The sequence below is a fragment of the Haliotis rubra genome, unplaced genomic scaffold (genome assembly GCF_003918875.1).
Source record: "Haliotis rubra isolate DU_JTF1 unplaced genomic scaffold, ASM391887v1 Scf695, whole genome shotgun sequence".
Classification (NCBI taxonomy): Eukaryota; Metazoa; Mollusca; class Gastropoda; order Lepetellida; family Haliotidae; genus Haliotis; species Haliotis rubra.
In genome coordinates this window covers 520349-547536 of record NW_025767407.1, presented here as the reverse complement: position 1 = coordinate 547536, position 27188 = coordinate 520349, and the positions used below count along the sequence as shown (strand labels likewise).

The window sequence follows — 27188 nt, the reverse complement described above, 5'->3', positions numbered from 1 at the left end:
TGAACGCTCTAACCACTAGGCTACCTCACCTCCCCAGCTTTCGCATGGAGTTTCACTCACTGCTCGTTACATGCAGATATTTGTTTCATTGTTGAATGATCAGTTCCGTTTTAGATATATGCACATTTTAATATGTAGATATTTATATTTTCAGAAATGTTCCGTTGAAGAGAGGAATGGCGACAGGAGACGCCTTCCATTGAACTAAGTTATTGATATATTTATTTGATTATTTACATGAAAAATAAAAATGATTAATTCACATATATGAATTGTTTTGTGTGAAGACATAGTGTAAGAAAACGAAATAAATAACAAAATATATAAGTACGTCGGATGTATGACGTCAGGATGAACACACAAAATACCATTTGGATGAGTGAGTGACTGGGTGAGTTTAGTTTTACGCCGCGTTTACTTATATTCCAGCAATATTACCGCGGGGGAAAGCACTGCCCCACCATTTTGTGAAAAAACAGCATGCATGTAATGGCCAGATATTAGATTTGTGTACATTGATTCAAATAAGAGACATGCTAATTTACTTAACACCACACCATGAGATCGAGATTTGAAATTTACTTAAACTAAACATAACATTATGTGCATGATGTGTCGATATGAAAACTATGATATCAAGTGTTCAACATATATAAGAGAACATATATCCATACTGAATACATAAAAGCAACAAAATCCTTTCCACAATATATATAGTACAATTCCGACTATATCATGACATGTCTTTATAAATCACTATCAAACTAGTGTTGACACCAGGTGTTCAGACTCGATTATTTACAGATCGCCGTCATATAGCTGTAATATTGGAGAGGCGTTAACCACCAAACCAACCCGTTAGTCGCCTCATAGGACAAGTATAGTCGCCTTTTGTGGCAAGAATGGGTTGCTGAAGACCTATTCTACCCAGGATCTTCACGAGTCCGAGATGAAGGGAAAACTGCGATTGGAAAGTTGAAATCATCCCTTTTGAACCACCCAAACAATATACTACCATTCTGCCAATGGCAACAAAGTGATTAGAAGGCTTTTAGCGAAGTTTCCCACAAAATAATGTTTTGGTAGTTTCACTTGCAATAGATATTAAACATTATCGACAAAGAGGAAATAGTCTGACTTTATTCGCTAAACCAGGTTCCATTAGGCCTGAGAGGAAAATAGTGGTGAAAATGTATGGATCACTGAAAGAAAGTGGTCACAACAGGATGTTCTGCTCTACAGGTTCCAAACACAACTTACACATTCTATATTGATAAGTGTGTGTTTGTTTCCTGACACACACAATAGTAGTACTGTTATGTGACATACAAACAGACCAGACAATCAAGTGATGGACATAGTCACATTATGACATAGTTGATTTTGTTGAAACACCAAACGATATGAATACACAATCCCATTTTAGAAATTGGTCAAATGTAACATATGTTATATTTGGGGTTACACTTTCTTAGTAAGTACAGATTCTAGTACTATTTGGTGTTGTCCCATCCGAGATTCTAACTCATAAGTGTACATTGGTACGGCTCCCACGGCCGAAAGCTATGAATACACAATGTAACATATGTTACATTTGACCATTTTCGAAAATGGCATTGTGTATTCATAGCTTTCGGCCGTGGGAGCCGTGCCAATTTACACTTATCAGAGGGGTACACAAACTCTGCAGCCGAGACTACCAGTTGTCCGACTTCCACATTTGAAGAAGCCGCGGTGGCTGAGCGGGTTAGGCGGCTGACTTTGTGTGCTGGCGATTAGGTGCCTGACTCTAAGGGTGTGGGTTCGAATCCCGGATGGGACAACTCCAAACACTTCTAGACTCTGTAGTTTACTGTAATCCGAAATACAACATATGTTACCAAACTATATGTTTTTCATTTTGAATTGCAGTGTACGAATGCAGAGATACTGGTGCTTAAATAGCAGCATATATCTTCGTTAAGACGATGTAGAGTGAATGTGAAAGTGCTCAAATATATTTATGATACAATCACATTATATGACACTCATCCACACACAAAACATTGCTCAGCTACATTTCAAGTACACCAAGAACTACTATAGTAAGATAGCCAGGGTTTAACTATTCCTAAAATTAATGTTGAGACAATAAGTGACTCTGCAGTAGTCTTCTTGTTTCATGCTAAAATTTCATTCTTCTAACAGCAAAAACCAATATCTTGATTACTTATCACAGATTTCAATACAGTCAGTTCCATGATGAGAATTTCACTTTGACATGCAACTGTCAGAAACGCTGTGGTGTGAGGCGATATGGAATTACCTGTCAACGAGCTGTCATGTCAACTTATCCATGTTATTATGGCATCTGTAATATCCATGTTTTAACACCTGTAGATGTATATTATCTGTAATAAAATCCTCAATCTCTTAGACAAAGCTGTTGTCGTGATGTAAGGCTTATGCATCCCTTGCACAAACACCTGGTGTTACTGCCGTATGTTCCACTCAAATGGGAAAACAGTGCACATTCCAACAGCAAAACCCAGTTTAAAGGAACACCCCTTTAAAATAACCCCTTCACGACCAAGATCGATTTTTCATACCGACCAGGAAATTCAACTGAAACAAATCATCATTGACGAGTACCCGTGTATCCAAGTGCATATGCTTATACCGAACTGGCCTTTTCAGATGTCTAATAAATATAAGATACGTTAAAGAGTAGAATGCACAAGGACACAGCTGCATCACATAAACAGACAGACAGACAGACACACAGACAGACATTTGCATAATGTAGAAACACTTGCATGACATTACCATGAGCAAGACAAAAGGATGGACACACATGGACTACGTCAAAACAAACACACACACACACACACACACACATACATATATATATATATATATATATATATATATACACACACACATACACACAAAGGCATAATTCGTTCAATTATTATATATACTGTGTGGGATGTTGAAAGCTCATCACACCAACCCTCAAGCATCCATGTCATCGTTAAAAGGCATATTCATCATTCACATTCATTTTATTCAGTATTTCGGGCCTAAAGGCCTATAGTACAAATACACTTGCTACAATTATATGCACGTGGTGGTCGTGGTGACATTTCTTGCATTGAAGACATGTTTTAAATAAATTCCAATAGATTTGATAATATTAATATTTTTAGAATTTAACAGACTGGACAATATTTGTTCATCTCTTACACGTGTTGATACAAATGATAAATACTTACTTCTTAAATCTAAATACTTAGTACACACAAATAATACATGAAATTCACTTTCAATATTACCTGTATTACAATTTTTACAGATGGATTCATTTACATCACTGAAAGCTCTATTGGGTTTGCGTAAATAGTGAATTCTAAAATCATGAAAGCCAATTCTAAATTTACACAACGCCCGTATTAACGATTTGTCTTGTAGGTTCATAATATAAAACTCCGGTCTAACAAAGATTTATGAGAAGAAAAGTGTTCTAAGAAACTTGAATTATTTATAGACATAGACCATTCTTGGAAGAAAATGTCCTGAAGACGTTGCTTAAAAACATATAAAAAATTACATTCATTTCCAACCATTTGTGAAATCCACACATGAGAAAATCAAGTCGAAAAAAGTAACTGTCTAACCTCTGATGCCCAATTAAGCTTGCCAATATCATCTTGTAGCTTTAGGAAAATATAACTTTGCCTTGGGTACCTATGAGAATCCATTTTTAATAATTTCAGCCAAAATTTTATTACTCGTAATCTGGTGAGTACAAATATATTGCGACGACCAGTTTCCCCTAATACAGCCTTATTTGAACCATACTTTCCCAAATTTAGGAAGCATTTAAAATATGATGCATGAACCTTTTCTATACAATGAAAATATTTAGTTCCCCGGATTTCGGACCCATATAAAAGAATCGGTAAAATCTTACAATCAAAGATGGTACAGGCAGTTTTGAAAGAAATAACAGAATTCTTTTTGAATAAATGATATACAGATTGCATAGCCTTTGATGCTTGAACAGATAAACGTTTACAGGCTGTTGACCAATTTAGTCTGGATGAGAATATTAAACCCAAATATTTATAATACGAAACACATTTCAGCCTTGTATTACCATAATACCATACCTCTTCCTTTTTTAACACACCTCCATTTCTAAACACCATAATATTAGTTTTCTCAATATTAACACGCAAACCCCAAGTAATACAAAATTGATGCAAAACGTTAAGTTGTTGCTGTAAACCATTAACTGTATAGGAAAACATATTTACATCATCAGCAAAAAGTAACATCATAATATCATCAATGTCCTGAGATATAAACACACCATGTTTACAGGATTTATACATTTCTGCAACAAGTTCATTTATAAAAAAGATAAAAAGAATTGGGCTTAAAATGCAGCCTTGACGTACTCCAGAACTTGTTGAGAACATATCAGTTTTACAATTACCAATCTTTACACAAGATTTTACAGATGAATACATATTATGAAGAAGATTGTATAATTTACCATGGCAACCTGACTTAAGTATCAAATATAGAAGTTTGGCTCTATCAACATAGTCGAAGGCCTTTTTAAAATCTATAAAAGCACAGAAAAATCGCCCCTTAGGCTTAGAAAAATATTTGGAACATAAAGTCGGAAGGGTAAATATATTATCTGTAGTAGCATATCCGGGCCTGAAACCAGCTTGTGCTTCTGTTAAAACATCATTCAAGCCTATCCACAGACGGAGGCGTTTATCTAGTATTGATGTAAATATTTTCCCTGAAACATTTAGGAGTGATATACCCCTGTAGTTGTTTGGGTCGGTTGCACAACCTGATTTATATAGAGGTATGGTTAGTGCAGAGTTCCAGGCATCTGGAAATATTCCAGAGTCTAATACTGAGTTAAATAGTGGCTTAAGGAAAGCAAGTAACGTCGATTGCCCAATCTTAAAAAATTCTGGAGGAATTCCATCTTCACCAGGGGATTTACCAGTTTTCAGTTTCCTAATAGCCTCAGTGGTTTCAAGTTCAGAAATATTATCAGACAACAATTGATCTATACCTGAGGAGTTCACACACTCATCACAATAATGGTTAGTTATAAAATCAGAAACATGTTGATCAAAGTCGTCATCTGTTTGAAGTTTAGATGGGTTTAAGAGATCCTTAAAATATAACTGTAGAGTATCTGGTGTTATTGGACATCCTTTGTTTTTATTCCGTAGAGAGCTTTTAAACTGTTAGAAAATGTTTTACAGTCACCATACTTAGCAACTCGACACAGATCGTCTGCTAAACGTTTTTCCAAATTGTCCCTTTTCATAGCACATATTTGTTTTAATTGAGCCTTAGATTCCACATACTTATCAAGGTTTTTCTTACACTCACATCTTCGGAATAAATTCAAGCTTCTGTATTTCTCTTTTTTAAGTTCCGCACATTCACTATCAAACCATAATGGTTGTTTTCTAGTACTCTTCATTTCTGACACACAAAATCCCCCGGCTGCACATGCACATGTAATAAGAAAATCATTCAGTTTTACTACAGCAAGATTTATATCAGTCTGTAACATAGCAAGAAAGTCGTCCAGTGCGCTAGGTGATCGCAGAAGTTCTTTGTAAGTAGATGAAGCTGGTTCTGGTAACCTATATCTGGGAACAATAGTTAGATTTATACTACTTTTGGGTGCTGAAACGTCATTGAATACTGTCTACAGAGTACACAATACCGGCATATGGTCAGATTCAACACGGTCACATATTTTTAGATCCACAACCTTATGAAATAATTGACTATAGACTAGGAAATAATCTACTATGCTTGTTCCCATATGAGAAATAAATGTGAGTTTACTGGGTGTGTCAGACTCAGTACGTCCATTTACTACATGTACATTAAATAATTTACATAGGTCCAATAACTGTATTCCGTATACGTTTATATCGGAATCATAGGATTCTCTGGGTACACAAAAAGAGTCAGTTTTATAATCATCTGGTAGAGGTAGGTATTCTGGGTTGTCATCAGTAATGAAGTCGTCCATATTACTTGTCCGAGCGTTGAAGCCGCCACTAAGTATAAATAGAGAAGCGTCACTAAAATCGTTGTCAATTCTGGTGAGTTTTTTCTCAACGAAGTCAATACCGTTTTCCTCTGCACCATTATAGAATGGTGATTTGTCAGGGTGTACATATACAAATCCAAGGAAAGTATGTTCAACAGTAGAATCATTGAGAACTTTTAGGAACACACAGTTTTGCCACTTGTCATAGACTCTTATACATGATGATGCTAACTGTTTTTAACACACACAACAAAAACACCAGAATGTCTACCATACTTTGATAGCTTAATAGGATCACAGATAAAACATTTATAGTCAGGTCATTTATTCATCAGTTACATACCTATCAACATAACCACACAACAAATCCAGAAATGACTCTTAAGTGTATCTGATATTTCTAATGTTCAGATGAGTTGAAACCAAACACAAGGTTCACCACTTTTTGCATACATGTCTGCGGTCTGTTAGACAGTTGATAGCTGTATTGCATCCCCTAGAATCCAGTTTTGGTCGGTTTTGTGGAACGTATGTCTGACAGTTACCATCGAGTTACTCTTCATTGTAACTTCATTTTGGATCGCATAAACAGCAAAATAAACGACATGGCCTTCAGTGCCTCCAGGCATATATTGTTGCTATACCGTTACTTATTGTGTATCTTTAACAGCATATAAATGTGACACGTGGGTCGATATGGCAACGTCAAAAGACGCCTTCCTAATGGTCCGTCTACAAGTATTTTGAAGTATGTAGATCTTTTCTACGTAATCAACATGGAAACGGCATTATAATTAGCAACTGAAGCTATTACAAAGAAGCTTATCAATGAGAAGAGAGCAATTTCACTTTGATATTATATGGTATAAAATTATTATAAAATTTGATACATTATTCAACAATGGCAACGTTAATGCCTAAAGAAAACGATTATAGCTAGAAAATGCTGGGACTGCGTTAAACATCAAACAAACAAACTTGGGATCTGTAAAAGTCGTGTCTTCATCTGTAGTCATTTTTCTCATTATTGTATCATCAATCCATCAGTCATCATCTGACAGACCATACAATTAGATGTATAATTAACAAAATTCAAACGAAAGTAGCCTTTCATTTCAGATCAGCACTTATAATTAAAACTTAACTGTCCTATCTTAAAGACCCTAAAAGTAAAGAATTATGTACCTCCGTCAACGAACGAGCTGATAACATAGCTCGTGCTTACATGTACCAGGAAATGGGCCATATTACACACTATTTATCGGGGATTACCCAAGGCGACATTTTATAATATGGCGTTATTGTCATATATGTATGTGTTCAATGGCATCTAAAATAAATTTGCAGCTTGGTAGATTTTAATACTTTAGGTCATCCTTTATCACAAATGCGTGACCAAAATTCTACTTGACAGGAAAGTATTGTTATTCAAACTATAAAGAGCGACAGGCGAAATCAATCCCCGACCGAAAAACATCGCCAATGAGGTGTCATTTCACCCGAGCGTGTTGATAGGTAAGACTATAGAGCACTTGGCTTTTGACAGGAGATCAAACCTCAATTAATTGGATCACGGCATCCAGATCGGGACAAATTCATTCAGAGCCGTGTCTGCAGATACGTCATCGGAGTCGGAAGATATATCCCTACAGATGCTGTAGTTGGTGACCTTGGATGGGTACCCGTCAGTATAGAACAGAAGGTTGCATCTGTTCGGCGTTGCAGAGCTGTGTGTTGATGAACAAATCGCGTTTAAACAGAAACATTTTCACGTGGGCAGACAAACGTTCCTCACCAGCGTACAAGAACAGGAATTATAAAGTTCACAAGTTATTCAGAGAATGCAACTGTGAGTGTAACATTGACTATGTAATTCAAGATAATGTAAACAAAATTAAAGACACTCTAATAGAAAATCACAAGGCAGCGTGGAACCACAGAATAAGCGGTATCGGAAAACTGAGAAAAATTTAAGACTTTTCAAAGGGAGTATTGTACCGAACAATCTGTAATCTCGATTATGCCTGGAAACTACAGAAGTGCTTTTGTAAAATTTAGATGTGTGGTAGCAGCAGTCCGACTTGGAACTGGACGATATGAAAATCTCGCAGTTGAAGGTAGACTGTGTCTTATGTGCCAATATAATTGTGTTGAAGACGAGACACATGTAAATAAATTCTTAAATGTCTTATACATGATGATATGAGAAGGGCTCTTTTAATTGAGGCTGCCATCGTATGCAATTCGTTTGATATGTTGTAAATCACAGGGAGGCTTTCCATGCTTTTTAATCAAAATGAGCTGATTGTATTGTGTGGCCCAAACCTGTTTATAGTGTTTCCCCCAGGCATATTTGGCAGGGCGCAGCGCCCTGCCCATTTTTATTCAGCGCCCTGCCCTTTTTATTTAGCGCCCTGCCCTTTTCATTTAGCGCTTTGCCCTTTTGAATCACCGTATTATCTGCCCTTTGAAAAATCCAATATTTTCCGGATTTTGATAAAGGCAGGAGTTAGCTCCCTTCCCGGATGTTTTTGTTGTGCAATAAAACTAACTATATAAGTCATGGCGATTTCGGCTTTGTTCATTTTCATTCTGATTCACAATGCCAACCAAAGAAAGAACACAGAGGGAAAGAGAAGAAGCTGTGAAGGCTGAAGCAAGGAAGTGTCGTCGACTCCTGGATTTCTTCGCGCCAAACAGGTACGACTTGACAATGACTTCCGCCATTTTGAATGGATAGCGGCAAAATTAGAAGACATTTCCAGCAATAACCTAGGTTCATGTGATCTCTTTATAGCTAATTAAACATGCCCATTCTGTTTCTGTTATGTTTAAGAATCTTTGCTTTAAATACTTTACGTCCATATCTTATTTTAGTCTTTTTGTGAGGAGAAATTAAAAACGAATGAAACAAAGGGAAGCCATATCGGACATGATCACTTCAGATTATTCCGAAGTTTTTCTTTTCCTTTTCCTTTTCAATGCTTGTCTCGAGTATTTAAAACACCCCGGTGATTGTTATCCTCTCTAATATTACGATTGTGAATAGATTCTAATATGTTTTTTTACTTTTAATTTCTCCCTGTTCAGTCGACGTCGCTCTGAAAGAAATCTTTCGGAAGCACGTATTTTTCATTTCGATTTTCTAGATATACACAAAACCCTCTCGTTTGCTATAGTTAATATTTGCACTGGGTATATCTGTTGAAATTTTATTTACTCTTTGCAAATGTACGAATTACCGGAGTAATAATTCCACACGAAATAGATACAGGAATCGAAGCCCCATCAAACATGTCTATTTCTGAACGTATCTAAGTTATTTTTTGCACTGCATACATGTAGTTTTTCATATTCTAAAATATCGGTAGAAATACTAAATTAATTTTTCTATATATACTTAATTTGAAGTTAGTAGATTAGGGGTGGATAAGGTGTCTGCAATGAACAAAGACAATTTTTACCTGTCTCCATATCTAGTCTTAAAGTTTTTCAAAATTATAAATAATTGTTCCAAACTTTTGTTTATATTTATCTGATATTTTACCCTAAATTACCCTCAACTGAAATGTTTTTTTCTGTGTGTGAAAAAGTACTTTCATTAGTACAAGGTATTTTACTATTCATATTTTCTTAATATTCAAAGGATGTTTTCTTATTACCAATTTACAAAATACAATAAATTTTGTCTGGAAATAAAACTGACTTGTATGTATATTTCAGACCCGATGTAGAAGATTCAGAACTTGTTTGCTATGACATTGACAAGTGGTTGTCATCCAGTGGCCCAGCTCCTCAAACAACTCAGAAGAAGAAAGATGCAGGTCACAAGCTTGTCTTCGATACCAAGTGGAAACAAGGTCGCCCCCGTGTGGCCAAGTTCTTGGCACGAAAGAAGAGGAGAATATGAACGAATAATTTTATGAACTTACATCAAAGCATGCCAAACAGACCCAAATGATGTCAGCCACAGTAAATTACTGAACCTTAATTGTTGTGCTTTTTTGTTTGCTGAATGCACTTTTGAATTTTAAAGTGCCCTTTTTTCTCTGAGTCTACCCTGCCCTTTCATAATCCTGGGGGAAACACTAGTTTAGTAATCTTCAACCAACCACCCAGCTCACAAGAATGGACACACTTTAGACTTATTGATTACAAGGGCCAATGAAATAAATGTTTATGATTTCATCTATGACCATTCTGTTCATTTCGACCATGTTGGTTTACTCTGCTCCACAAATCTTCACAATCCCCAACGATCAACCATTCGAATCAAGTGCCGAAAATGGAAGGATATCGATATTGATTCCTTCACAGCCGATGTAAAGTCATCACTCGATTCAGTAACGTCAGACTCATTGCCGGATGCAGTTAACACCTACAACCAAGCTCTCACTGACATACTGGATAAGCATGCTCCACAAACAACAAGGACAGTACATACGCAAACAAAGTGTCTGGTACAATGGCGGCATTAGATCAGCCAAGCAAAAGCGACGGAAACTGGAGAGGAAACGAGGAAAACACAGCTGACTATTGACCGTCAGATACATGAACAACGCAACAAAGTGAACAAACTAATTGAAGATGCAAAGAGAAATTACTTCACATCCAAATTGAATGAGGCAAAAAATCAAAAAGAAGTTTTCCAGGTTGGAAACCAGTGTGTGCTCTTCAAGAACAAACAACGAGCACTTCCTTCTCATTCATCAACTGAGAAGTAAGCCTCTTCCTTCATCAGTTTCTTCACGGACAAGATTCTCAACATCAGAAACATCTTGAGTACATCTTGCGACCAATGTGCGTGTAATGCAGCTCGTGAGGAGCACTTGACATGCTTGCACCAACCACTGAGAAAGATATCAGCATTTTAATTGCAAAAAGTCCAACTAAATCGTGTTCTTTCTTTCTTTTTGCACATTTTAGTATGTATATATCAGAGAGAGAGAGATATAGAGCTGGTGACAGGAAAAGCTCTGTAGTGAATTAAGTTATTAATATACTTTTTTGATTATTTCCATGAAAAATGAAAAATAAAATTATTAGTTTGCATATATGAATTGTTTTGTGTGAAGACATAGTGTAACAAAACGAGCAAAATACATATGTGCGTCTGATGTATGACGTAAGGATGAGCACACAAAATAACATTTGGAGTTTTGATATTCTTAACAAAATGGTAATCATATTTAGCTATAGATTATCAATGATCTATCCATCAATGAAGATGCTCCAGCAAGGGACTCTCTGTCGGTTTCCCTGATGTCTGCCTGTCAGTTTCATTGAGTTCCTGACATGTATTCAACGTCTTAATGTCAGCATGACATAATGCGGATCATGTCAGGGATTAGCTTAATTTTCTGAACACGATACATCCGTTCCTGCGAGCTATTATTAGAGAGCCTCTAATCTGTTAAAACGGATTTCTAATGTCATACTGATTACTTAAAGTACAGAATTGTCATTCAACTTCCATTCATATAACTTTCATCACTAAGTTGTCTTATAAGCCCAATGGAATCTTTCCGTGTTTAGTAAATAAAACACGATGTTATTTGGATCATGTTACTTGCAAAGCAGGTTCTCGCAATGTATGGATTTGAAGCCAGAATGTTCAGTGTGTCATCCCTTACGTGGTTATCTATCATTCAAAAGCAAACCAGTCCACCTGTGCTCCACTTGAGAGGGTAATTTTATTTCAATTTTAAAATGCAAAAGAGACCTTAATATATACCATGTAAATAAGAGATATATCTTCATAATAGGTATCATCCTTTGTCCATTCTACACCCAGTCTCAGCTACAGGTAAGCAACATCTCCGCTCAAGCTCCATTCAGTCATTTCAGAAATGTAACATTGTCTCTGTAACTATGCCGTAAGAGGCGACTAACGGGATCGGGTGGTCAGGCTAGCTGATGCTCATGCTGTTGATCACTGGATTGTCTGATCCAGGTTCGATTATTTACACACCGCCGCCATATAGCTGGAATGCTGCTGAGTGGGCGTAAAACTCAACTCACTCACGCACTGAAAACGATGAACTGTAAAATTATTCAACACATTTACTTAACTTCAATTGCAAATCTAAATGCGAAAAGAACGAAACACATAAGTAAATGGACTCATTTTGAAGCTGTGATTATTTCAGTGATGTGCATCCCTCCCGGCCCCTCTCCCTCCGTAATATCTTAGTGCGAACACTACAGATGCCCGATAATAAATAGAACATACTTACCCAGTATGCATTCCTGGTGTCAGAGCGGACCCAGTTCGACCAACGGGCGTCGAGAGTCGCTGTACATGAAAATCATTATTGCAATGTTAATAAGTAATAATAGGAACAATTTGAATAGTTTTCGTTTATCACATATTTGTATCAGACACCCTGTATAAACAAACATACATGTAATAACCTCGTTGTTGTTGTTGTTCATACATTTGTGACGTAGCTGTTGTTAAGAAACTTTTTGTATTACGCTGGAGACAGCAGTGTCAACAATAGGTTCTGACGACATTCAAAATTACCTAAGCAAGGATGTTGCTGACTCAGCATTACGTCACCTCCAGAAGCTATCCTACATGTTTCTTCCCCCTTTTTGTAAAAAGATTCAAGTAATTTTGAATTATAGTTATCCGGTCGTAGTTTTACCCTCAACGGATGCAGATAAGCCAGAGTCGAAGCCATAATTCTAAAATAAATTCAAACCGTCTTCGTAAGTTGATTTCAATGCGAGAATGTTTCCGAAACAGTTGGCTAATTTGCGGATGTGACGTTGCCCTGCAACAACAACAACGGTTATACCATCGCTCTATGATTAGTTTACTGGACAGTCACCGAAGGAAGCACCTCCAATGAAAGTATGGAACCATCACCAGACAAATGGCGCCACACAAAAACAATAACCTTGAAGGATTCTTCAACGCCAGAACCGACCCCTAACTCATCAACATCCCAACATCTACAAGTTCATTGGAGTCGTACAAACAATTGAGGTTGCAAACATGGCAAAAATGGCAAAGTCGACCTCGGTGCAGTAGCACATGGCCTCCAGAAAACTGAAAAATCGCTTCAGACACTTACAATTCTGTTATCACGAGGAGGTAATAGAAACGGCATTGGTCATGTACACAACGATCACCTGAATTGTTACAGATTACTACATGAAGATATTTGTGTTGCTCTTGCAATTCTGTTCGTTCTCCCGCCGCCATATAGCTGGGATATTGTTGAGTGCGGTGTAAAACTAAACTCACTCACTCACTCTGTTCGTTCTCACGGGAAGGTAAAAAGAAGGGTATTAATCATGTACTCAACCCTCGCCTGTGTTGTGAGGTGTTTGACAACTGACGTGTGACCAATGGGAATGATACCATTCGATCACACTCATCGACAGTGGGGAAAGGCTGGATGGAGCTTCAAGCCAATACATACGGATGACGAACTCACTGTCTGTTGTCAATTACATGCCTTGTGACGTCTTTAATGTAACCTTCAACCGCCATACATGTCACATGAACCTTTAGATACAACATGATATACAACATAACTGCAGGAAATAAACAAGACTCGTTGCGGGGCATATTAAATCACCGATTGATTTGTCATCAACTGTCTGTTTCATTGTGTCCAGTATACCCGCATCTAACAAGTGCCTGTCACATATTAAAACATATATACACACTTTCCACATTGTATTTTCTTATACCAAGTGTTTAATTACTGCAATTTCCCCTTTTCTAAAGTGGTACGGACAGCTGCATTTAAAACTGAACGATCAAGAAAACGATATTGACTTCTCAGCGGTGCTACGGCAATGTAAGTGACCTACTGTTAGTCCCAGATTCATAGAGCTCGACAGTTTTAATTTTTGATGCTGATGTCATGTTTGCACATACAATGATAGCACTCGTTTTTAGAAAATACGAACACAGGAACAAATGCTCATGATTGTGCATACATCAACAAGAGTTTCAACCAGTTCCGGCTTGGTCGTTATAAGAGCAAGAAAATGGTACACAAGCAAACTCTTCAGGTGCAAAAGGACTACATTTTAAAAAACCTCGTTGTATTATATACTAGTACGTATATAAAACACGGGTTATTAACATTAACTGATGCTAACCGTGATGAGCCAAATACGTACTGTTCTTCTTGATACATTATATATACAATCCCAAAACACGAAGAAGCACGATAAACCAGGTACAAACAAACACTAACACACAAACACAAACACACATACCCAAACACACATACCTCATAGGCAACAAAACAAATACATACACACACTTGTGTGTATTTGTGTTGCTGCCCCTTGAGAGGTGTTCACGCCTCCTTACACATAGGCAGTAGTAAACCTTAGTGAACATCGTATGATTAGCCCTTGCTACCAGAAGATACCCACAGACTCGACAGCAATCTGGTGCATGTACTGAGTGTATTTCGAACAATGTTTGCGATCTGTCCCCCGATACTTTGAGCTAAATTACATAACACAACAGGTGGGCGAAGTAACATGTACAGATACTGTTTAGGACATGCATCCATCTTTCGCCAACACATAGTGTTAGCATTCATTTTCAGTGATCAAGTCATGAGGTTCCTTGTTGTAGTTTGTTTGTTTGCTTGTCAGGATACAATCCCAATACGTTTCTGCAATGGCAGTGAAAGGTTTAGCTTTGACAAGCATTTCCAAATAAGAATATCAGATATGACGTTTTCATCACAAGAGACGCAGCTGTACACGGGCGGCACTGGATGTAAGATTGTGGACGTAAAACGGCAAGGGCAGAAACTAGGTCTTAATATTGGCTAATGGACACACTTGCACCGACATGATGTATGTTGTAGATTCCATTGTAGCTTTCTCACAAACTGCATCCTTCCCATTAGATCATAATATTGCTATTCAAAGGGAATGAATGAATGAATGAATGTGTTTATTTCCTCCAGATACATTATTTACAATACATCACTCGCATTATTTCAGTGTAAAAAAATGAAAGCTTGTTATATGCTGCACTACTCTTTATTCCAAATGTACAATGTACAGCTTGTGAGCAGTAGGGCGATTGTGTTTTGTAAATGGTAAAGGATGCACATGTAAGAGTATGTTTGTCTCACAACAGGGCATGCACTTCCACAACGGCGGTGCAAACTGAGATCAGAAAACCTTTCTGTTATTTAACGACGGAATTAAAATTCAGGGCGAGCGGGAGATGGGAAACACAGGAAGAATCTGACAGCCATTCTAACAGAATTGCAATAAGATAATGCCGATACACTTACGTTTCGTTCAAGTGAGAAGATCTGGATGGAAATCATGCATATATAATTGCAGTTTTTTTATACTCTTGGTCCAACGCAGGTATTATATTCTACATCCTTGTACCGTTGTTTCTTGTTTAACGCTGCAATCCAATTTTATGATGATGGATTGTAAATAATCGCCTGTAGAACAGACATTGATAGTGACATCAGTAACAACGATCTACGACGTCAGTACGCAATTTCACACCAACGCCATAGCCCTGTGTCCAACATTTCGCCGATCCAATAAACTCCCCCAAGTGTACAATTATATGTGTTCAATTATAAAATTATAAAATTGTGCATCTAAAAGTAATAATTCTACCATGTAATATCAATCTAAACATGTGTAATAATGTGGCCGGCATTAAGGTTACATTCTACCATGTGATATCAATCGTAACATATGTAATAATGTTTCCGAGCACCAAGGTTACGTCATATTCTGCAACATTATCCCAAAAAAAAGTCAATGAAAGGAGCGTGTCCGTTACACGCTTTGATAAATGATCTCGTCACTACCGCTTATATTTATTGTTATCAGCACTTGCAGTGTCCATGTGTGACAGATTTGATTGATTATCTCATATATATCACACATCTACAGACATGTATGTAAAGGATTGATCCCCTATACAGATATCGTCTTTTGCAAACTTAAGCTCCAGGTAAGTGCAATTCTGCTTTGGGTCTTTGTACATACATTTGAACCTAAATCCGTTCCCATGGTATATATATTATGTGCCAGATCTCTGGAATCTGATATCGTTTTATCTCTCTCCTGTCTCAAGATTGTGACAATGCAACTGAAACACGTCTTCCTCCTCCTTGTCGTCGCTGTCGCTGCGGCTAGAGCATACAGATGGGCCGGTTGCATGAGCAGATCTCCATACAGTCGCTATGGTGATGGCTACGAGATTGACTTCCCCGAGTTTGAATACCCTATGTACATGTTAGGACGTGGTGGTCGACGTGGAGGACGTGGAGGACGCCGGTCACAGAACATCTACAACAGACTCGCCAGACTTGCAAGATTGGAAGTAGGTATAAAGTGGAGACCGCTGAATAATCGCTTTGGATTCACATCCTCATAATTCAACCACTGCGCTTCCTTTTGAAGTGGTTATGTTAATGACTAAATTTGTCATCATGAATTAGTAGTGTACATGATCGCAATTCAGAAGTGGCATATGGCTGTATAAATGTATTGTGATGGTTTGAGTTCGTGCGTACTGTGAATCTTTAGCTATCGAATTGAATCTTATGTTCTCGTTTAGTCAACAGTAGGGTAACATTTTGGCAAAAGAGTTGCCTTGTGAAGACCCGGGTTTGAGAATGTTCTCGTGTCACTCGTAGTGATACAGGTCTGAAACTCTGTCTGTGAACATTGTTCCATCATTACACCTTAAGATGAGATGCAAAGCTGTACACCTGAAACGTTTAGAAGTTATGTAAGGGTGTTGGTGTCATGATCAGAGTCTGCAACTGACAGTTCATGTGTATTTTTCAGGGTGACTTCAGAGTGGACTGAGACGGGACATATGTCGGAGATTACCGTTACGATAATTTAATTACCTAGTATGAAGATATATCTCTTATTTACATGGTATATATTAAGGTTTGCTGGTTTGCTTTTGTATGATAGATAACCACGTAAGGGATGTCACACTGAACATTCTGGCTTCAAATCTATACATTGCGCTAACATCTAGACAGCAGACTCTTGAAGACTCTACGAGAACCTGCTTTGCAAGTAACATGATCCAAATACCATCGTGTTTTATTTACTAAACACAGAAAGATTCCATTGGGCTTATAAGACAACATAGTGATGAAAGTTATATGAATGGAAGTTGAATCACAATCTGTACTTTAAGTAATCAGTATGACATTAGAAATCCGTTTTAACAGATTAGAGGCTCTCTAATAATAGCTCGCAGGAACGGATGTATCGTGTTCAGAAAATTAAGCTAATCCCTGACATGATCCGCATTATGTCATGCTGACATTAAGACGTTGAATACATGGCAGGAACTCAATGAAACTGACAGGCAGACATCAGGGAAACCGACAGAGAGTCCCTTGCTGGAGCATCTTCATTGATGGATAGATCATTGATAATCTATAGCTAAATATGATTACCATTTTGTTAAGAATATCAAAACTCCAAATGTTATTTTGTGTGCTCATCCTTACGTCATACATCCGACGCACATATGTATTTTGCTCGTTTTGTTACACTATGTCTTCACACAAAACAATTCATATATGTAAATTAATAATTTTATTTTTCATTTTTCATGTAAATAATCAAATAAGTATATTAACTCATTAAGCCCGAGAGACGCTTCACTACCCAACACCTGGAACCCCTCACTGATTGCCCGGCTCGCTGTTGCGAGCTGATTAGTGCTATTCACACTTGATTTCCCTGGCAGGTTTCGGGGATGACAGGAAACTGTCTAGTCGTACAAACACGCCCTGGTTGTTTAATTGTGTCGTAAAGATACATGTTAAAAGAAAGCAGGTGTGAATACATGTCATGTATGGCAACGTTTTATGTAATTTTATTGCAAGTATCTCTTGTAGACCTTTGGCGGCTTGTACATTTATGTTTTATCAACATATGATAGATAGATAGATAGATAGATATTTTTATTTCCTCCATAGTTTGAAGATTACAAATGTATATGTATGTTATACAGTCATATTACTGGCACATGATACAACAGAAATGCTCATGAAATAATCTATACAGGGTGGTAAGGTGAAATACAACAGTTATAAATATTTTTCCATTTACATACAGAATTTGAGACACATATTATAACATTTCCCCACACATCATAGTTTAGCTGGTCCTATACATCTTCCGGTATTCCGCCAAGCAGAAATTTCAGGAATTCATCATCATCATCGTAGGTCCATAATTTTACAAAGATATTGACATCAAGTAAGTCACAAATTTGTTCAAATAAGTCATTTCTTTCAGCAATATTAATCTTACAAGACATAAAAACGTGCTTTAAAATATCGTGCGCCACAGTGCCACACTCACATTCCTTTGACTGAATGGGAACAGTACCCAGATTAATAAGAAAACCAATACGTTTATAGTACCTTGGTCTGTCAAGCGCCAGTTTATGTTTTATCAACATATGTATGTATTCTTTGTATGTAAGAGAAGAAACATACATAAACAAATTCTTTCTCTTATATCATTGTGTGAGGTTTAATTTTACAAAATATCTATGACAATGACATACTGTAATTTACGTACATGCTTTATAATCTTCTACGATATAAGCGCTTTTGCCGATAGATTTCTACGGTATACTGAATATTTCAAGAAAAGTACTATTACGCTAGTCTGTGACTAACAAGGAGCCCATTGATAACTTTGTTTCATCTAGATTTAATGCAAAAACATACGTTATCATACGAACTTACATATAAAAAATGTATAATACAGATTCCTTGTATAGACATAAAACAAAGAGTCACGTGTTAGGGCGTTATCAAATTTCCCCAATAGAACATGCGGTATGTCAATCGCTCAATATAGTGGCTTATCATTTGTTGTCTATGACCAATCGTATCATGAGATACATGTCACAGAGGAAGGGACAGGTGATGGGGCGTAGGCGAAATTTCTGAAGACCACGTTTGGTCACTCAACTAGCTGGATAGAAATTGATTATTGGCTCAAACGATCTTTGAAATATAGACATAAGACAAATAGGAGTAGATAGATCTCAGAGATCGAAAACACATTTTAGTGTTTTTGATAAGTAAAGCAAAGTGATTGAAATCCAACCATTGAGTAGAGATAGTATGTATTTTCATATACATTTTACGCACACAGCCAGTACATAAAACATAATGGTTTGCTGTACATGTAAATATAATCTTCACCTTGATATGAATGAATATCCAAATTAAAGTACACGTATTATGGAATTCAAAAAGTAGTATAATGAAGAAACTTGCAGTTTAATCCCCACAAACATTTATGAAGATGGGCGTGCCTATAGTTATACTGAATGTAAACGAGGTTCATAAGATTACAGATGTGCATGCATGCATAAACATTACAAAGAGGGGCGTGACTCCATAAAGCAGGTTGTCCATTCATATAACATCGCATCTGTTTATTTTACACTTGTCACGGGACACACCTTTCAACAAGGGCGTAACTACACATGCATTCTACCGGAGGCTGTTATTTCAAGGTCGAAAGAGGTCTTCAATTATCTCATTACTGTAACATGATTGATTGTACGCATGTGTATCGATACCGTAACTGATATCCTATCCAGCTTTTATTGACGATGGATCAATAGAGTTCATTGATACAGATATCAAATAGAAATGTTTTACACAATGCTCATGTAAATTGCACAGAAAACTGACAATTCAAATCAACATGAAACTTTTAACAGCTTGAACAAAAATACTTGAAATACCTTTGTATGGTTTACATGTAATAACTTATGATATTACTTCTGTATATGTCTAAGAAGTTTTTGAATTACCAACTTACTGTGTTTTATGACAAACGTAGTAAAAGATTTCACTGTTGTAATAACACATGTTGTAATAACACATGTATTATAGTCGATGCAAAGGCGCGACGTATCACTTTATATTCGATTAGGTATTATGGTATACGATATTGCAATAGCGCACATATCCAGGCAACTAGTGCTTGCTCAAGGCGCTGGTAACATTATCAACTTTAGAGTATGGAAAATAACTACAATTCAGTAAGCTTTAAATTAGTAAGTTAAATCATGACTATCTATTCGAGCTGGAGGTATAATTATTTGTGTTTATACATTATGTTTCATTATATGAAACATGACAACGTAATAATACCTAAAAAGTAAATTCCGAATATACTGTTGTGTTTGAATTTCTTTGTATGTCCTTGAAATTTCGTATATTGTTTCCTATTTATTAGGAAGTTGAAGAAAATATAATCTTCAGTAACCTCGAAACCATTACATCTAATTCAATCAATGTGCATAAGAAGTATTTTATTATCCATTCCTAATGAAGAGTACCAGACACTTACCTCTGTAAAAACATCATAATCCCCTTTCTCGCCGACATGTGTTCATTTGCCAAACGCTGTATAAGCCTATGATAATGATTAGCAATTGCTATCAAAACACTTTAAATACTTCTTCTGATTGACACTAAAGGTAGCATCTGTCGTAATAAAAGCTAATATTTGCTCAGCCCTATTAAATTGGTTGAAATAATAGGTACAGTGCGATTTTAAAAAGTACGACACACATGTGCTTCTCTCGCTGAATAAGAGGTGCTTTCTGTTGACGGAGATATATGTGGCTCTCGCTGTGAGAAACTGCCAATTACCTGCCCCATAAACACGTCACTCGTTGTGAGGAGCTGATAAATTCCCCTATATATGCGTCTCTCGGGCCTCTCACCAGCTCTCTCTCTCTCTCTCTCTCTCTCTCTCTCTCTCTCTCTCTCTCTCTCTCTCTCTCTCTCTCTCTCTCTCTCTCCCCCTCTCTCTCTCTCCCTGATATATGCATACTAAAATGTGCAAACACTGAAACAAATACCTGTATGTATATGAAAGTCCATATCTGGTGTAGATGGCGTGATGTTGCTAAAGGCGGCGTGAAACTAAACTAACTCACTCAAAGACTTCTTACTTTTCATGCAAGGAACAAACACTATCGTGAATGGATTGTGATTGCAGTTGTATCTTGCTCCAGATGCACTACGGACTGACAGGGAGACATACACATACATACATGTACATAGATGTTATAACAGATAAAGAACCAATGCAGTGCGGTTAAGAAATAATATGTTACAAGAAGCATACCATTTCCGTCGTTGATCAAATCAAATCAAATTAGACACTTGTATAGCGCTACATATCCAGAGTCCTGCTCATGTGCGCTTAGTCGAATGCTCGTTTGAAGAGGATGGTTTTGAGACAAGATCGGAACCTGTTGATATTTTCCGATTTTCTGACATTTTCAGGTAATCCATTCCAAAGTACAGCACCCGCTCTGCTAAATGTTCTGTCCCCGTATGTTGTGGTTCGGACAGATGGAACATCTAAGCCTACTAGCTGATCTGAGTGACCTTCCAGGCTTGTGAAGGTTGACTAGTTCCTGGAGATAGAATGGAGCAAGCCCATTAATGGACTCGTAAACAAACACAAGAAGTTTGAATACAACTCTGTCTTTTACAGGGAGCCAGTGTAAGTCCTTCAGGACTGGTGTTATGTGCACATACATATGTGAGCGTGTTATGAGTCTGGCAGCTGTATTTTGAACACGCTGTAACTTGTCCATGTACTTCTGCTGTATTCCATAGAGTAGACTGTTGCAGTAGTCTAGACGTGATGTCACAAATGCATGGGTTAGGCATTTTACTGATGGTGTGTCCATGTACCTGCTAATCTGTCTGATGTTCCTTAGGTGGTAATAAGCAGAATTGCAGATGTTACTGACATGATTTTCCATGCTTAATGTTGAGTCAAAGATGACACCTAGATTTCGAGCATGGCTTTCCGGTTGAACAAACGTGTCTCCAATTTGAACTCCAGGGACCCCAAAACTTAACTGTAGAGTTTCCATGAGAGTGGAATGGTCTATTGTGTCAAATGCTGCTGATAGATCCAAGAGGACAAGAATTGCCGCTCCCTTGGAATCAACAGCATGCAGAAGTTCATTCGGCACACGCAGCAAAGCTGTTTCTGTGCTGTGACCTGTTTTGTATGCTGACTGCATGATATCACCAAGATTGTTGTCCAGGAGGTGGTGTTGTTTCAGTTGGTTTGCTACATCACGCTCTATCAATTTGGAAATGAATGGCAGATTTGAAACGGGACGATAGTTCTTAAAGACATTTGGTTCCAATGTTGGCTTCTTTAAAACAGGTGTTATTAGTGCTTCCTTCAGTGACGATGGTACCTGGCGATGACTTAGTGACTGGTTCACTATTGATGTAATAGTTGGTATGACGGCCTGTGGGCTGTTTTTAATAAGCCGTATTGGACAAGGATCGAGAGAACACGATTTAGTTGGACTTTTTGCAATTAAAATACTGATATCTTTCTCGGTGGTTAGCGCACATTGGTCGCGAGATGTACTCAAGATGTTTCTGATGCTGAGAATCTTGTCCGTGAAGAAACTGACGAAGGAAGAGGCTTGCTTCTCAGTTGATGAATGAGAAGGAAGTGCTCGTTGTTTGTTCTTGAAGAGCACACACTGGTTTCCAACCTGGAAAACTTCTTTTTGATTTTTGCCTCATTCAATTTGGATGTGAAGTAATTGCTCTTTGCATCTTCAATTTGTTTGTTCACTTTGTTGCGTTGTTCAGCATGTATCTGACGATCAATAGTCAGCTGTGTTTTCCTCATTTTCCTCTCCAGTTTCCGTCGCTTTTGCTTGGCTGATCTAATGCCGCCATTGTACCAGGCACTTTGTTTGCGTATGTTACTGTCCTTGTTGTTTGTGGAGCATGCTTATCCAGTATGTCAGTGAGAACTTGGTTGTAGGTGTTAACTGCATCCGGCAATGAGTCTGACGTTACTGAATCGAGTGATGACTTTACATCGGCTGTGAAGGAATCAATATCGATATCCTTCCATTTTCGGCACTTGATTCGAATGGTTGATCGTTGGGGATTTGTGGAGCAGAGTAAACCAACATAGTCGGAATGAACAGAATGGTCATAGATGAAATCATAAGCATTTATTTCTTTGGCCCTTGTAATCAATAAGTCTAAAGTGTGTCCATTCTTGTGAGCTGGGTGGTTGGTTGAAGATTACTAAACAGGTTTGGGCCACACAATACAATGAGCTCATTTTGATTAACAAGCATGGAAACCCATTTAAGAATTTATTTACATGTGTCTCGTCTTCAACACAATTATATTGGCACATAAGACACAGTCTACCTTCAACTGTGAGATTTTCATATCGTCCAGTTCCAAGTCGGACTGGTGCTACCACACATCTAAATTTTACAAAAGCACTTCTGTAGTTTCCAGGCATAATCGAGATTACAGATTGTTCAGTACAATACTCCCTTTGAAAAGTCTTAAATTTTTCTCAGTTTTCCACTGATACCGCTTATTCTGTGGTTCCATGCTGCCTTGTGATTTTCTATTAGAGTGTCTTTTATTTTTTTTACATTATCTTGAATTACATAGTCAATGTTACACTCACAGTTGCATTCTCTGAATAACTTGTGAACTTTATAATTCCTGTTCTTGTACGCTGGTGAGTAACGTTTGTCTGCCCACGTGAAAATGTTTCTGTTTAAACGCGATTTGTTCATCAACACACACCTCTGCAACGCCGAACAGATGCAACCTTCTGTTCTATACTGACGGGTACCCATCCAAGGTCACCAACTACAGCATCTGTAGGGATATATCTTCCGACTCCGATGACGTATCTGCAGGCACGGCTGTGAACTCCGCTTATACATGAGTAGTCTTTTAAACCCCATATGGACGCGCAGTGGGTAATCACATAGCACAAGGTTGTCATATAGCTTTTTGAACACATTAAAATCCACATCACCAAGTAGTTTTCCCTTTGCTATAACCAGACCTAGTGCCCTCCTTGTGGTAATGAATTTGTTCCGATCTGGATGCCGTGAACTAATTAATTGAGGCTTGATCTCCTGCCATAATAAAGAAAAACATAAATCCAACAAAAGCCAAGTGCTCTATAGTCTTACCTATCAACACCCTCGGGTGAAATGACACCTCATTGGCGATGTTTTTCGGTCGGGGATTGATTTCGCCTGTCGCTCTTTATAGTTTGAATAACAATATTTTCCTGTCAAGTAGAATTTTGGTCAAGCATTTGTGATTAAGGATGACCTAAAGTATTAAAATCTACCAAGCTGCAAATTTATTTTAGCTGCCATTGAACGTTTAAGCTTGAATACTTATAAATTACAAGGAACGAATTGTGTCTGTAAAATGTTTTAAAATGTAAAAAGTATATGGAATTTTCTTGTTTATCTATTTTTCACGAGGTGTTTGTTGTACGTTATCTATACGTGGTATTAACTGAACTATGTTATATTTTGACAGTCACACGGTGTAACTTGGTCGGTGTACATTACTTTTATGTTGTACGTTGTATGAATGTAAATATAGTTTGTGTACCTCTTATGCTGCAGTTTGCAGCATGAGTGAATAAAGTTCAGTTCAGTTCAGTCTGGGTCCTCCAGGGCATCACTGTCATCACATGTAAGTGTGATTGACACATGTCGCTTCTCGTAAATGGTTATTGAGTGTGACAGACTTCTTTACCTCAGTTTAGTGGGCACGGCGTTTTTGTTCTTTTCACGAAATCCTGCCGTTTGCTTGTAGTACAAATAACGTTTGTTGTTTGTGTTTACTGACTACCTGCAGATGCGGTCTGACAACAAGCGTTCGCACCTTTCTCTCAGTTGCCATTTCGGTGATATTGAAACTGTTTATATTTGTTGATTCACCTTCAAATTACATTTGTGGTGAAAAATATCGTCAAACCCGTGAACTCGGCAGATTAAACACTCGATATTTTTACTTTACACTGAGTTCAACACGTGAAATGTCCCACAAATATGTGCAACTGACAAAGCAACACAGTTATGTTGCTATTGATGGCATCATATTAGTTATGTATTCAGTATGGTCCCATATAAGTTATGTATTTCTCATGTACATGTTGTCACCTGAGTGTTTTAAGTGGTCATCTATTCGTGAACACCTTGTATAACATATCGCATTTCCACATACATTGCATTGTATACATTGCAATACATATCTTGGAGCTTGAAATGAACGAGCAAGCCTTCGTAGTATTTATTTGAAACATCATGAATGAACCTAGTATTAGGCTGAGACTGAAAGTAAACTCTTACAGTTACATACGTCGCACTTATTACAATAAAGAAGTTGACTATCCATAGAACTTGGTTTCCCACATACATGTTATTTCTTCCAAATGGTATTTCGATGGTTGAACCTTGCTTGTTTCACTCGCTGCTGTACAAGCGGATGCTGGCTCTTTTGTCACAGTATGTGTTCACAGGTAACAATCTACATATACGTGTGAGTATTCATTTTATTTTACATTCAAATAAATACATAAATAAATAATTTATTCACAACAAGATGCTTCATTCGCGCCAGCTCTCTCTTCAATAAGCCAGTCCTGACAAAAGGTTAAAACATATACATGTAGTTGATGACAAATGAAAATATCTAACTTGAAAATGTTCTCGCAATGACTTGCGCATCATGTAACATAGAATGACAATAAATCATTGTATATCAGAGTTCCATGCCATCTGAAACTATTCAAAAACAAAAACACATCGACTTCAACACACTGCTCACAAAAGTGCATGAAAATAACATTGGAACAAAATTTGGTTTAACAACTGTGAAGGTGCACATAAGGCTTCATTTGTTATACATCAAAGTTACTTACATCGTATCAAATATTAACGTTACAACCTGGGCAAGTATCATAAGAAGTTACATCACGATCCATCATGCCTGAGATGATATTTTTGCCATATTTGAACAACTATGTGAACAAAATAGTTCATATGTTTTTATCCGGTTACTTCGTGATCAGTGTTACGTAGTAGACACGCACGTGGTAATTATCATAAGAGGAAACTTCATAAAATAACTTACCTCAGATCAAGTCGTAATCTTCCAATCTTGCAAGTGTGGCGAGTCGGTTGTAGATGTTCTGTGACCAGCGTCCTCCACGTCCACCACGTCGACCACCACCCAGCATGTACATAGGGAAATCGTATTCTGGGAGGTCAGGCATTTCAATCTCGTAGTCATAGCGAATGTATGGGGATCTGTTCCTGTAACTCTGGAATCTATAGGCGCTCGAGACGGCAACAGTGACGACAAGGAGGATGAAGATGTGTTTCAGATGCATGGCTGTAATCCTTGACTAGAATATGAGAATAAAACCATTAATCAGTTCAACATATCATCAGTCAAAATAACCGTTGAAATAATATGCAGCTTTACAATATATGTTTTTGTGATGCAGTTATCATTTACATTTACTAAACATTCATTATTTGCATTAACTATGTTTTACACCAAAACATTGAAATGATACCATACATTACCATACGATAATACGAGTTTGTTGAGATTCAGAAAACATTTCTGTTAATATCAGTTACCTAGCCAATCCGTCCTCGCGAAACACAATGTTATGAGAAGGTATATTAGCAATGTTTTTGACTCATTAAGTCTACAGTTAGACACTAACGTCTGAATGTAAAATATACAATACAACGGAGTGGGCAATGGTGATTTAAAGCGACGGAATTCAATGTGCAGAATTGCGGCATTAGACTTGCCAAAACAAATGTTCATCGGTTCGTTGCCTTATTTCGTCCTCTTGTTTTATCTGTTTACCCATAAGCTTCAATAAATTACAATGAAGTAAACGTCTAAGATCTGAATCACTTCAGTCGCACGTCACTCAATGAGATATACATTGTATTTGAAAAAAGATGAAACTATGTTTTTACCTCATGCAGAAGATTTGTTTTCATATTGTTGTTACTATTAGAAGTAGCAGTTGTATGAATTACACTATAGATGAAAAATAACGCATTTTGATAAACTGAAATCGGTATTTTACCTTACCTTTGGCTTTGACTGTTCAATGAAGACCGGCAGATGAAGATGTTTGACATCGGAGTTGAGTCCCCTTTTATACGTGTCTATAGATGGTGTGATATCTA

The 27188-nt window shown here is 37.3% G+C and overlaps 1 long non-coding RNA gene across 1 annotated transcript; it reads left to right on the top strand.

Annotated features, from left to right (window-relative positions):
- Positions 1-8584: 8584 nt before the first annotated feature.
- Positions 8585-22631, top strand: LOC124258505. Its single transcript, XR_006893605.1, has 4 exons — positions 8585-8788; positions 9812-10179; positions 22203-22210; positions 22622-22631. It is a non-coding gene; the product is annotated as an uncharacterized LOC124258505 (long non-coding RNA).
- The last annotated feature ends 4557 nt before the right edge of the window (positions 22632-27188 follow it).